Source organism: Dermacentor variabilis, chromosome 11 (genome assembly GCF_050947875.1).
Source record: "Dermacentor variabilis isolate Ectoservices chromosome 11, ASM5094787v1, whole genome shotgun sequence".
In the NCBI taxonomy this organism is placed as follows: Eukaryota; Metazoa; Arthropoda; class Arachnida; order Ixodida; family Ixodidae; genus Dermacentor; species Dermacentor variabilis.
Window position 1 is genome coordinate 63,600,854 of NC_134578.1, and position 11,448 is coordinate 63,612,301.

The window sequence follows — 11,448 nt, forward strand, 5'->3', positions numbered from 1 at the left end:
ACAGTGCGATGCAAGTAGCACCGAGTGAAGGTCACACCTTATCATAATCTATGCAGCAAGCTAACATTGCACCTTTTTATGGTAGGTGGTGCCTGTATATTCATCTGTGAGTTGACCTCGTGAACGCGGCGTTGACGATGACCTTGCGAAGTCTAATATATTGCGGTATTACCCTGGAGATGTTTGTACACTAGGGCATTAGTATCTGGTCGTGAAAATGGGGTGGACACTGGTGTAGTATTATTGTAGGCCAACTCTGCCTCCCTCATGGCGAGTTCATTTGCATGTAAGCCGAGTGTTCCGCAATCCACTGAAACCTTATACAATGTCCAGCTCTTCTGGGGACATCGTGTGATTCGATCAGGTGCGGAGCTAAGACATAGCAGGGTCCTCGTCTAAGTGCAGAATCCATCAGTTGAAGTACCGGCTTGGAATCGGAAAATATAATCCAGGTCTGATGTAGCTCCATCGATATTTAACGAATTGCCTTCCTAATCGCAGCAATCTCTGAGGCCGTTGATGTAGTTTGTGGGTCGAGATGGAAGCGCGCACTGATCTTCACATTCGCTATTACGATTTGCTGTGGTTAAAGTGGTTGTTGGCACCTAGCAGCCAGTAAATGCATGTAATGAAGCGGCATATTTTTCAGATGAGTTAAACTGGGTTGCTTAAGTACACATAATGGTATAGGTGATTTCTTCCTCACTCCAGGAATGGATAGGTTCACCGCAGGACTTGACAAATTGCAGGCTGGTATGTGGTACGGCCACTGCTTTTACACTCATACTGGCTGAGTGAAGGATTTTCTCATGACGCAAAACATGATGATGATGTTTGAGGTTTAGTGGCGCAAGGGCCAGGTATGGCTAAAGAGCGCCATGCTAGTGATAACGAATATGCAGTGGTCTGATGGGTTCTGTGAATTTATACTGACGTGGCTGTAGAGAGGCCTAAAAGAGTGCGTGTATATTGCATAAAATGTGCACTTGATAAAATTATGGCGATTAATGACGTGTACTATGATCACTAAAATGCATTAAGAAAGATTGATGCATTATATAAAATATGCGAGATGTTAAATTGCTTACAGCACTACAGCCTCGCCAGAGCCCTTGAACCACAAGGGCCTAGAGGCATGTGCTATTCAAAATAATTATCACAGCGGCATGCTCTGAAGATAGGAGGCGCTACGAACGTGTGGGGCTAATAACCTGCAACACAACATATTTCAAGAATCCTAGGACTGCGTTGGTGTCAACCTAGGACTGTGTTGGTTGTGGACCAAGTAACATAACAGGATGAAGGGGATGTGCTATCGGTACGCTAAGAGAAAATGTTTCTTTCTTTCAGATTCGGCTTCCCGACACTCCAGTAGGACGTGGAGGTCTGTCAGCCTCTCCCCGCATCTACCACAGGTTCGAGGCTCGTTTCCCGTGAGTAAAGAGTTATGTGTGCCAAAGGTGTGTCGTATTCTTAGACGACAGAATAGGACATTTGTCCGGCGGGATGTTGTTACAGGAGGCCAGAAACCTAATTGTGGCTTTATTACATGCCGCTTATTAGTTGTTTCCATGTCCCACAAGCGTTGCCAGTAGTTTGGCAGTGTTTTTCTTAAGAAAGGCTTCAGGTCTGTGACAGAGACCGAAGCAGTAGGATTAACCGCATGCATTGGAATTGATGTGGCCATCTGGTCCGCTAGAACGTTAGTCTCGATGCCCCTATGTCCAGGAACCTGTGGTGGATATTCGTTTTCTTTAGGTGTTCGTAGCAGTATGGGGAAGTGGTCGCTTCCGTCAGCATTGTTTGTAACTTCCCATTGGAGTTCAGGCAGAATAGAAGGAGAAACTATGCTGAGATCAATTGAAGAAAAGGTTTCGTTGGCAAGACAGTAATATGTGGGTCCTTTCTTATTCAGAATGCACGCACCAGAAGAGAAAAGGAATTGTTCAACAAGTCGTCCTCGCGCATCTATGCGAGGGTCACCCAAAGCTAGTTGTGTGCATTGAAATCGCCAAGAACAATATAAGTTCTGGCAATTCATCTATGAAGGACTGAAATTCATGTTTGCTAAGTTTGTAATGGGCGGTATATAAAGCGAGCAAATAGTGGTTAGTTTGTTATCAAAACATCTCGAACCGCCACTGCTTCAAGTACCGTTCCTAGCTGTAAATGTTGACACGCTATGCTCTTTTGAATTATTAATTGAACCCGCCCGATGATCCGATTGAATCATCGCGATCTTTGCGAAAAGTATCATACTGTCGAAGAAAGTTTGTGTGTTATGATTTTAGGTGTGTTTCCTGTAGACACAGCACTTTTGGATTGTGTTTGTGGATGAGTTCTTGCACATCATAGAGGTTCCTAAGAAGACCTCTGACATTCCATTGAATAATTTGTGTATCCATTTTAAAAGTAAATTGGTGCTGTGTATACGGAAACGGAAGTGATGCCTTAGATTACAGAGCTCTTTCGAGGCCCTGTAACTGGGGTTTTGCCCTTTCTGGAGCGTTCGAGGGAGCCTCGCCACTCCTCACGCGTTTGGTGCGCCTTGAGGACAGGTGTAGTGTCCATTGCCTGTAGTGAGGCTTCGGGCACGTGCTCTTGCGAGCGAGAAGTTTTCAGAGAGAGTCCCGCCTTGGAGGGCAAGACCCCTGTGCCCACCAGCCCGGAGGTCGATGGGGCTCCCTGAGGGACTTGGCTGCGCCGACTGTTGCCAGCGCTGGAAGGGGCCGGGGAGGTTGGGGCAGCCTGGGCTGCGCCCACGTTTGGGGTCGATGGTCCCTTCTGGTCTGTTGGCGGAGCAGCACTAGCTGCGACCACTGTGGGGGCAGACGGCGTAACTGCCGACTCACTGTTTGTGGGTCGGACAGCCGCCGGAGGCCGTTGTGACGCTGCCCCCTGACGCGCCACTTCAGCAAAGCTTTTCTTTGGCAGGTATGCTACCCGCCTGCGTGCCTCTTTGAACGATATGTTTTCCTTAATTTTGATTGGGACTATTTCTTTTTCTTTTTCCCATGATGGACAGGACCACGAGTACGCCGCGTGTTCCCCATCACAGTTCACGCAGTGGAGAGAGTTCTCACAAGCTTCAGAGGTGTGTTCGTGGGCACTGCATTTCGCACTTGTTTGGCGTCCTCGGCAGTTCTGCGAGATGTGGCCGAAACGTTGGCATTTGAAACATCTTAGGAAGTTTGGCACATATCGCGTAACGCGGAGCTTCATATACCCTGCCTCGATTGACTCGGGCAGGATACTTGAACCGAAGGTAATTATCAAGTGCTTCGTTTGGTTTTCTTTGCCATCTCGCCTCGTCTTAATTCCTTTGTCATTGATACATTCTGTTCACTGCAGCCCTCCATGAGTTCCGCTTCAGTTAACTCATCATCTGAGACTAAGCCACGGGTGGTATTCATAGTACGGTGGGGGGTTATGATTACTTCGGTTTTCCCAAATGACACTAGTTTTGGCAGTTTCCCATACTGCTTCTGATCGCGGAGCTCCAAGAGGAGATCACCGCTTGCCATCTTCGACGCCTTATATCCTGGACCAAACATTTCAGTTAACGACTTCTAAACAAGAAATGGTGAGACGGTTTGAACTAGTTTACCTGGGTTTTCGGAGTGTACTACATGAAAACGGGGGAAGGTGTGGCCTTGGCGTCCGAAAAATTGGAAAACATCTTCGGTGCGCCCTCTTTTCTGAGGGCGATCAGGTAGTCGAGGGAAGGAAGTAGCCATGTGTAGACGTGTAGTTTTCGGCAGCAACGCTAGCCACCCACCATGGAGTCCAACAAGGGGACGCTGCAGGGCCTGAAAAACCGGGCCTGCAAACGCCAGCTGTACGTGGGAACTATAACCATATATGACATAAGCCAGGTTGGCTACTCGCACAAGGTTAACCCGTGCTGCCAGGAAGCTTGGAAGTAATAATGAAATGAGAAGGAGACAGGAAAGGTGGAAAGTAAGGGAAAGACGAAGGCAGTAGGGAGAGAGAGGAAAAGTCAACTACAGATTTCCCCCGGGTGGGTCAGTCCGGGGGTGCCGTCTACGTGAAGCAGAGGCGAAAGAGGTGTGTTGCCTCCGCCGGGGGGCCTTAAAGGTCCGCACACCCGGCATCGGCTCAACCCCAGGATGACGCAAAACAGATTCTACGAAAGTGATATCTTGAATTAGAATGCGAATCGTTCATGGAGGGTGAGGTTCACTGCGAGCCAGCAGTCGACGACATACCCTTAAATGTTCGCATGAGAGATATGCCTCTGTAGGAGGTAGACGTGCTTCCGCAATCACGCCCTTTATCGAAGTGCAGCCTGGCAGACCGAGACATGTTCTCAGTGCTTGAGCTTGTAATCTGTGCAGTCTACGTAGGCAGGATAGGCCAATATTTGAAATAATCGGTAAGCTGCATCGTAAACAGCTTACGAAAAGTGTTTGATGTAGCTAGTGCAATGAACTCTCTGAAGGGAACCACTGTATACCTGCTATATATTTAGGCACGCGTACGAAGCCGCATAATTTGGACTTGAGCGTCCATAGTTCAAGCGCAAGTTTCGGTCAATCATCTCTCCTCGGAATCTCTGGTGCGTTACGTAAGGTATGGCTGCGCCGTTAATCATAATTTGTTAGCGGTGCATCACCTTGCGTGTAAATACAAGGGCCGCAAACTTCACAGGTTCCAGTTTTAGACCTCTCCGCTCCAAATACTTCGAAGCCTCCGAGACTTGACGTTGCAGTCTTGCACAAAGCTGTGACCGCAAAACACCAGAATCCCATATGCAGATATCATTAGCATATATGCTTATTCAGGTAGTCTCTGGCATTGTATCGGCGAGAACAGTAAGGGTTATATTGAAAGGCGTAGGGTCAGTATGCCTCCTTGATGAAATCCACGGCTGATTTGATGATGACTGTTCTCCCCATCTGTTGTCGCCATGTTATCCGGCCTGTAAGGCAGTTTTTTAACCAGTAAAAGATCCTGCCCGCAATTCCTAGCTTCTCAAGCCCGTAAAATGTGGTGTATGCATCAAGTGGGTTAAATCCACCTTTCGCATGCAAATAGAGGGCTAGCAACAAGCGTCGACGCTTCTGGTCCTGTTTTATGATTGACAACAAGTCAGTCACGCGGTCAATGGAGGATATTTCTGGGAGAAAATCCATCATCATGTCTGGGAAAAGACTGTACTTTAAGAAACCTTGCCAGCCTCGTCAGCGCTATTCTCTCCATGATCTTGTCCATGCAGCTTGCCAGGACAATGGATCTAGGAAGACATAGCATGACGTATCTTGCCAGCCTTCAGAAGCGCTGCAATACGACTGGTTTTATATTTCTGCGGCGCTGTGCCTGAGTTCCATGATGCTTTTAAGAGGGAGAAGAGAACAGTGTGTTCATCATTTCCCAGAGAGCGCAGCGCAGGGCATGTGATGCCATCTCGTCCAGCTACTGATGATCTTCGAGATGAAAGTAGTGCAGCCTCTAATTCTTGCCTTGCGAACATGATGTCAAGGTGGTCGTATGTGGATTGTGGGGCTTGTCGTTCAATTGCTGAGTGTGGAGCAAAAGCTAGAGCCGCAATCACTTGGCAGTAGTTCTTTGCAAAGTCCACCTTAGTTCTACATTACACCGCTACCAGAGCCCAGAATTGGCGATTAAGGCGGAAATCGTAAGCATTACCTGCTATATTTTACAGTGCGGTTTGGGAGGATTACAGGAGGTACAAAATCATCTGCGGTGCTTAGTGCCCTGTTTGTCAAGGTGCCGATGGCCATGTCGTTGAGCTCGACTACAGATAGTAAGGTCTGAGGTAGATATCGTTTTTGGGTATTTCCTCTCGGTGAGGCGATGCACAGCTCGTGGTTTTTGAAATGAGCTGTCGATGGAGCTTTTGGCACCGACATTCGTATGATTCTTGTAGTGTCGTGAAAAGCTGTGGTAAGAATACGGTGTGATGAGCCCACGAACATTGGTCTGAGCAAGCGTTGTCCACCAATGTCTGATAATCTTGCCAGTTAGAACAAGGTGGATGAGCTTTGTAGAATCATTGCAGTTTCGCACAAGTAGGTATGTGGTCGCTAACATGCGTCTCCAGATCTGTGCACTAGGTTGTTGAGGGTATAAAGCTTCTGGACACGTATGCAAGGTATAAGGCGCCGCTTTGTTTTGCGCCTCGAAGAAGTGCAGTGGAACAGTCAATAATGGTTGCCAAACCTTCGTTATGCATGAAGTTTGTCAATTGTTCACCCTGTCTGTTCATCGTAACACTGCCCCATAATGGGTGGTGCGCGATGTTTTAATGTGGTCCAGCACATATTTGGACGACGGAACTCAAGTTGTGGCAATGAAATCTCTCCATTGAACGAAAACACGGGCGGCCTATGCCTTACCGTCCCACAGATGTGTTCATTTGAAGCATGTTCCGATATTGGAGGATACCCTAGAGCCGTGAAGAGCGGCTTCTTGCGTTGGGCCACTCAATGTGGGCGCTCTAGCTGGCCTCCATATGCCCCCAGTGACTGCTCGGTCTTTCCATACGTTTCCCGATTCTGTTAACGGTTGGGAGGACCAGATGTGGAACGCTTGTTGAGCCTACTGTTCATGTCGTCTGGTGGTACTGCTGGCGCGCTTGTGCTTTTGCTGTGAGCGGCATCGTCCTCGGCGCACTGATGCAGCTGCCTCTCAGTGGTAAGTATTATGTCTCGCCATCTGCCTGAGTACCCGTGTTTCATATAGCATATTTGCACACAACTTTGTGGTAGCATCATGTGGTCCAGCACATCTGGGGCACTATTGTTCATCCTCTTGACAGTCTTCAATTTGGTGATTCCCGCCACATCGTCTACAAGGAAAGCCTTCCCCTCTTCTAATGTATTACGCCCTCATCAGTTGTGCAGATTCCTTGAAAACACCACAAAAACATAGTGGGACAAAGCGCACAGGAGAACACTATTACTTCGTCTTCTTCCACCTCATCGTTCTCGAAGAGAATTGAAGCGTCGCTTTGGCGGGATATTTAGCTGTCGTAGATAATTCCGTTCCACTTTTATTGGTTCGCATTCCTGAGCTATTTCACGCACTTTCCTGTGCCGACTATATCTGTTTGTGCCTAAGTTTTTAACCAACCATTTTCCCGCATACATGGACTACCTGGGTATTCCGTAGTCAAATGTCTGGCTCAACGAGCTGCTTTGCTGAGGGAACAGGATTCAACGCCAATCACCAGACCACCTGGGGTCACATAAGTACGTCGCAATGTGCACGTACGATACCGCTCTTCGACGAACCACTTTCATGGCGACATGGGTCACTTTAGATGCGGGACTTGGTATGTATAGCGTTGTACAAATAAATTATTTCACACCGACTTGGAGCACTGGGCATATGCCACTCTGTCTATGTTGCTCTTCACCCACCGTATTTGCTCAGGGGCTGTGGTGTTAGGGCTGCTGAGCACGAGTTCGCGGGATCGAATCCCGGCCACGACGGCCGCATTTCCATAGGGGCGAAATGCGAAAACACCCGTGTACTTAGATTTAGGTGCACGTTAAAGAACCCCAGGTGGTCGAAATTTCCGGAGTCTTCCACTATGGCCTGCCTCATAATCAGAAAGTAGTTTTGGCGCGTAAAACCCCATAATTTAATTTTCTTATGTTGCTATTTTACCAACCTTTTTGATGCCAACTTGTATGACTGGGTATATTCCAGTAGGTTCGTGACACTCTTCAATGAAGTCTCTTATACGAACTTAGGCAACTAAGTATGTGCCAGCTAGAATTTTCCGCTCTACAAGGGCGAAAAAGATCTCTTAAGTTTCTGCAATGCTGCGCGGAATCGAATCCATGTCACAAGTGTTCCTGGAGGAAAGCTAACAGACGCTCTATCAGGCTGCATCACACATGCACTGGGCTTGTGCAGCTCTTTAACGAACGCCGTCACGATAACATTATAACAAGTTGTGCAATGAATGCACAAATTATGTCCCTCTCAGATTAACAACTAGATAGTGCAGCATGTCCAGAAAGTACAAGAGAGGAGGCCGGTTGCTGAATGACGTGTTTCTCAGCGTTCGCACGTACCGGTACGTTATTCATTGCGGAGGGCACATGCGGGCCTCACGGCGCTGGCGCTACATAGCGCTCGTAATTTTTTTGGAAGTGCAAAACAGGAATCGAGCAGAACTACGCGCCTCACAGATAACTTCTTTCGAAGGTAGTAATAGGGTGTGTCGCTACACTCATTTAATCTTAAACGCATTACGGTCACCAGTCATTGTGCAAATGGATTCCGCGAAAATGATTTTTTCATCTGTAACTGTTACAAGCAAAGTGTTCTTTTCAATATAAGTTGTATTTCTTTAAGTTTATTCTGCATATGATTGCTTCTATGAGAAAACACTAGCGAACATGGTAATCCTCAATCTTTAGCGTCATTGCTCTTCACTTGAGCAGAGCATCCCTCGTGGTACATCTCCAACACCCAAGCGGGAGAGCAACGTGTTTAACTTCGATAAGGAGGACAAAGAACAAAGCACCGATGGCACACCAAGTCTACAAGGTAAGTTCGCTAGCCGAAGCAAGTCGACCTGAAGAAGACGCATACGCCTGAACAAAGAAGGAAGATACAGTAGTAGTATGCTGATCAGTGGTCGGCACCATGTAGTCGCATTTACAAAATGAGGCTGTGCTTACCGGACGACCGAGACTCCAGTGTGTCGTTGAGGGGCGACGGCGTGCGGTTTGACATGCTCGAGAACTGATTTTCAGTGACTTACTTTAGCACCCTTCAGCCCACATGATGGAGCGGTCAAAAACAGAGACGAGAGGGTGAACAGTGCAAGTTGCTTTGATATTTTTTCTCGCCCCTGCTGTGTTCAAGACAAAAAAAAAGATTGCTAACAAATCATGGAAATTTGTAATCTTTACTGGGGCAAAATTTGGACTCCGATAACATCAGGCGGAGATACCTGCTCAAGTACCTTCAGCGCGTTGCAATTTCGAGATCGCGCAAAAGCGCTGCAGGCAGCTAAAAGTTATTATTGACAGAGTAACAATAAAATATTTTTGCGTCTATATTGCCGAACTCTCAATCACCTTTCTAAAGAACGAAACTGGCATGCCGGTCAAATGCAAGCGAGTGTTTAGGCATTAGTGTTCATGGCCGGTTTGCCTCTTATTTTTCAGGACGTTGGGTGGTTTCGATCATCACAACGAAAGTGCTTATTGTATGGTCGAGCCCATAGCCAATCCTTTTTTTCATTTCAGTTTGTCATGTACGTTTCGTTTGTCCAAAACGCGCTTTAGAGTGTCGACATCCGAGCGCACAAGACTGTAATAACATCTCTGTATTTTTCGGATTACTTTGCAGCGACAAAAAAGAACCACGTAAAACATAACGCATGAAAGCAAGTCCGTTGAGAATTTTCAGTGCGCGCTACAACTAAAAAAAAACGTTATTTTCAAAAAAAAATCTATTTATGCAAAGTATTTTAATTCCCACAAAAATAAACACAACTTTGAATAATTTCACCGATGATCACAATACTATGAAGCGAAATTTGAACGCAGCTGTAAACGCGTTTTTATTTCACAATATATTGGCTGGCGCAGACAATTTGTTTCGTGCTGCGCGTTGCAAATAGTACGAATTGTGGCGCCACTGCCTCGCTAATCAGCAGATCGCGATAGATAGCGCGTTGCTGATGCGTGGGTGCAATTCACAGCAGCAGCCGCCCACAGACCTCCGCTCATGCAGCACTTTGTTTCCGGATATAGTATGGGTGCCGTCGTCAGTGAGCACACGACGCATGATACTCAAGCACCGTCACGTAGCCATAATCGCTGCCAAGCCAGTCTTGCATGGCACTACGCTTTTCTTTTCACCATACCCTCGTCCTCCGCTTTCCGCACCGTGGTTCCTGTGCGCCCTCCTCCAGTGCTTTCCTCCTCGCGCCCTTTTCGCTATCGTCATCTTTAATACCTGCTCCGCTTTCGTACTCTCGTCCTTCGCTCTGCTCGTTCACTCGGTTGCGAAAACACCTGGGGACGACGCCGATGCTCGCCTCAGGAACGAGCGCCTGAGATGTGCTCTAAGTGTAATATATCACACTTCAAAGATAGTTTGATCAGCAGGAGACAACTACGAGTGACACTGTCTTTAAAAAGAAGGAGAAAACTGAAAGTGCGACCCACAGGTGTTATTTCAGGTATTGTTCTAATGTGTGCCATATTCTTTTGACAGCTTCAGAAAATAATTCTAGCACAGCTATTCTTCGGTCCAGTGTCGTCTACTAAATGTATCGTAAAATGCCGTACCATACTCACCTTCGTCCTCAGCTCCCGTTTGTGGAAATGCTGAGCAAATGGCTGAAAAATTTGTTGAATTTTGAGGCTGCAGAGGCATTTAGAGTATGCGAGTGGTCGCTTAAATACTACAATTATCCTAACTACAACGTCTCTATAAAGTCTGTTAACTCCATCTGAGCGGTACATGCCAAGCGCATTAGCAAGCGATTGTTCTTTCAAATAGTTTCGCCACCAGGAGCCGCTTGACTTGGACCTTTTTGCTTCAACAACATTAATTTACCATATGCAATCACGCTCTTATGCCAATGTCAGCATGAGACCATTGTAAATTACAATAAGACTATAATTCCGGTTTTTGTCTCTCTGTCTGCTAGCCTCTCTGTGTCCCTTACGATTTTGCTTCGTATATCGATCACTTCGTAATCCATAGTCCTATGAGCTGAGCATCGTGTTGATGTGCTTGGGGAAAATGGTTCCTAAATGAACCTTCCGACAAGGATTGGTCACTGGATATGTGAAATTGGGCATTTGGCGCTCTTCAATAAACTTCCTTCACTTTAACATACGTCTATGGACATGCGCCATCCTTCAGTAGACCTCTCTCCCGCAGGCTTGGTCCACTGGTTACCTGTTTTAAATGAATAAGCCTTTTTTACACCAATCTATGTCACTGGGCATACGGCATAGGGTATGTTCCGCTCTTTATAGATAAGAAAACTCCTGTAATATTTCTTAGCTGCTGAACGCAATGTAAAATACCTCCTATGTATTAAGCCAATGTTATGCCAGTATATATACAGGGTGTTTAACATAATTTGACACAATTTTTAAAGATATTCAGATTCTACCTAGCTAACCAGAACCACAGTATGGCTGTTCGCTGTCGCTTGGAGATAATCATATTAAACTCTCCACAGAACACCTATATGAGCGCACCTTGGCTCTCAGCATGCAAATGTAAACACCAGCGCAGACAAAAATTCTTACTGTTGACATGGCAAAAATGTACAAGCTGAACCTCCTCACTGGATCAATCTACTTAATGAACTGTCGCAAGCGCAAAAATTTAACGCATTATGGCATCCCTTTAGAGCTGATTGTTGTAATAAAAATCCTAAAATAAAGAAATTCGCCGTGGTGCAGCGCTAAGATA

The 11,448-nt window shown here is 46.5% G+C and overlaps 1 protein-coding gene across 1 annotated transcript in view; it reads right to left on the bottom strand.

Moving 5' to 3' along the window:
* The window catches only part of LOC142564209 (venom metalloproteinase antarease-like TserMP_B), a 43,813-nt gene extending 33,458 nt beyond the window's left edge, over window positions 1-10,355 (bottom strand). Inside the window, exon 1 of the mRNA XM_075675116.1 lies at window positions 10,314-10,355. The gene's annotated coding sequence lies outside the window, so the exon portion shown is untranslated. The remainder of the gene's footprint in view (window positions 1-10,313) is intronic.
* Between the last annotated feature and the right edge of the window lie 1,093 nt (window positions 10,356-11,448).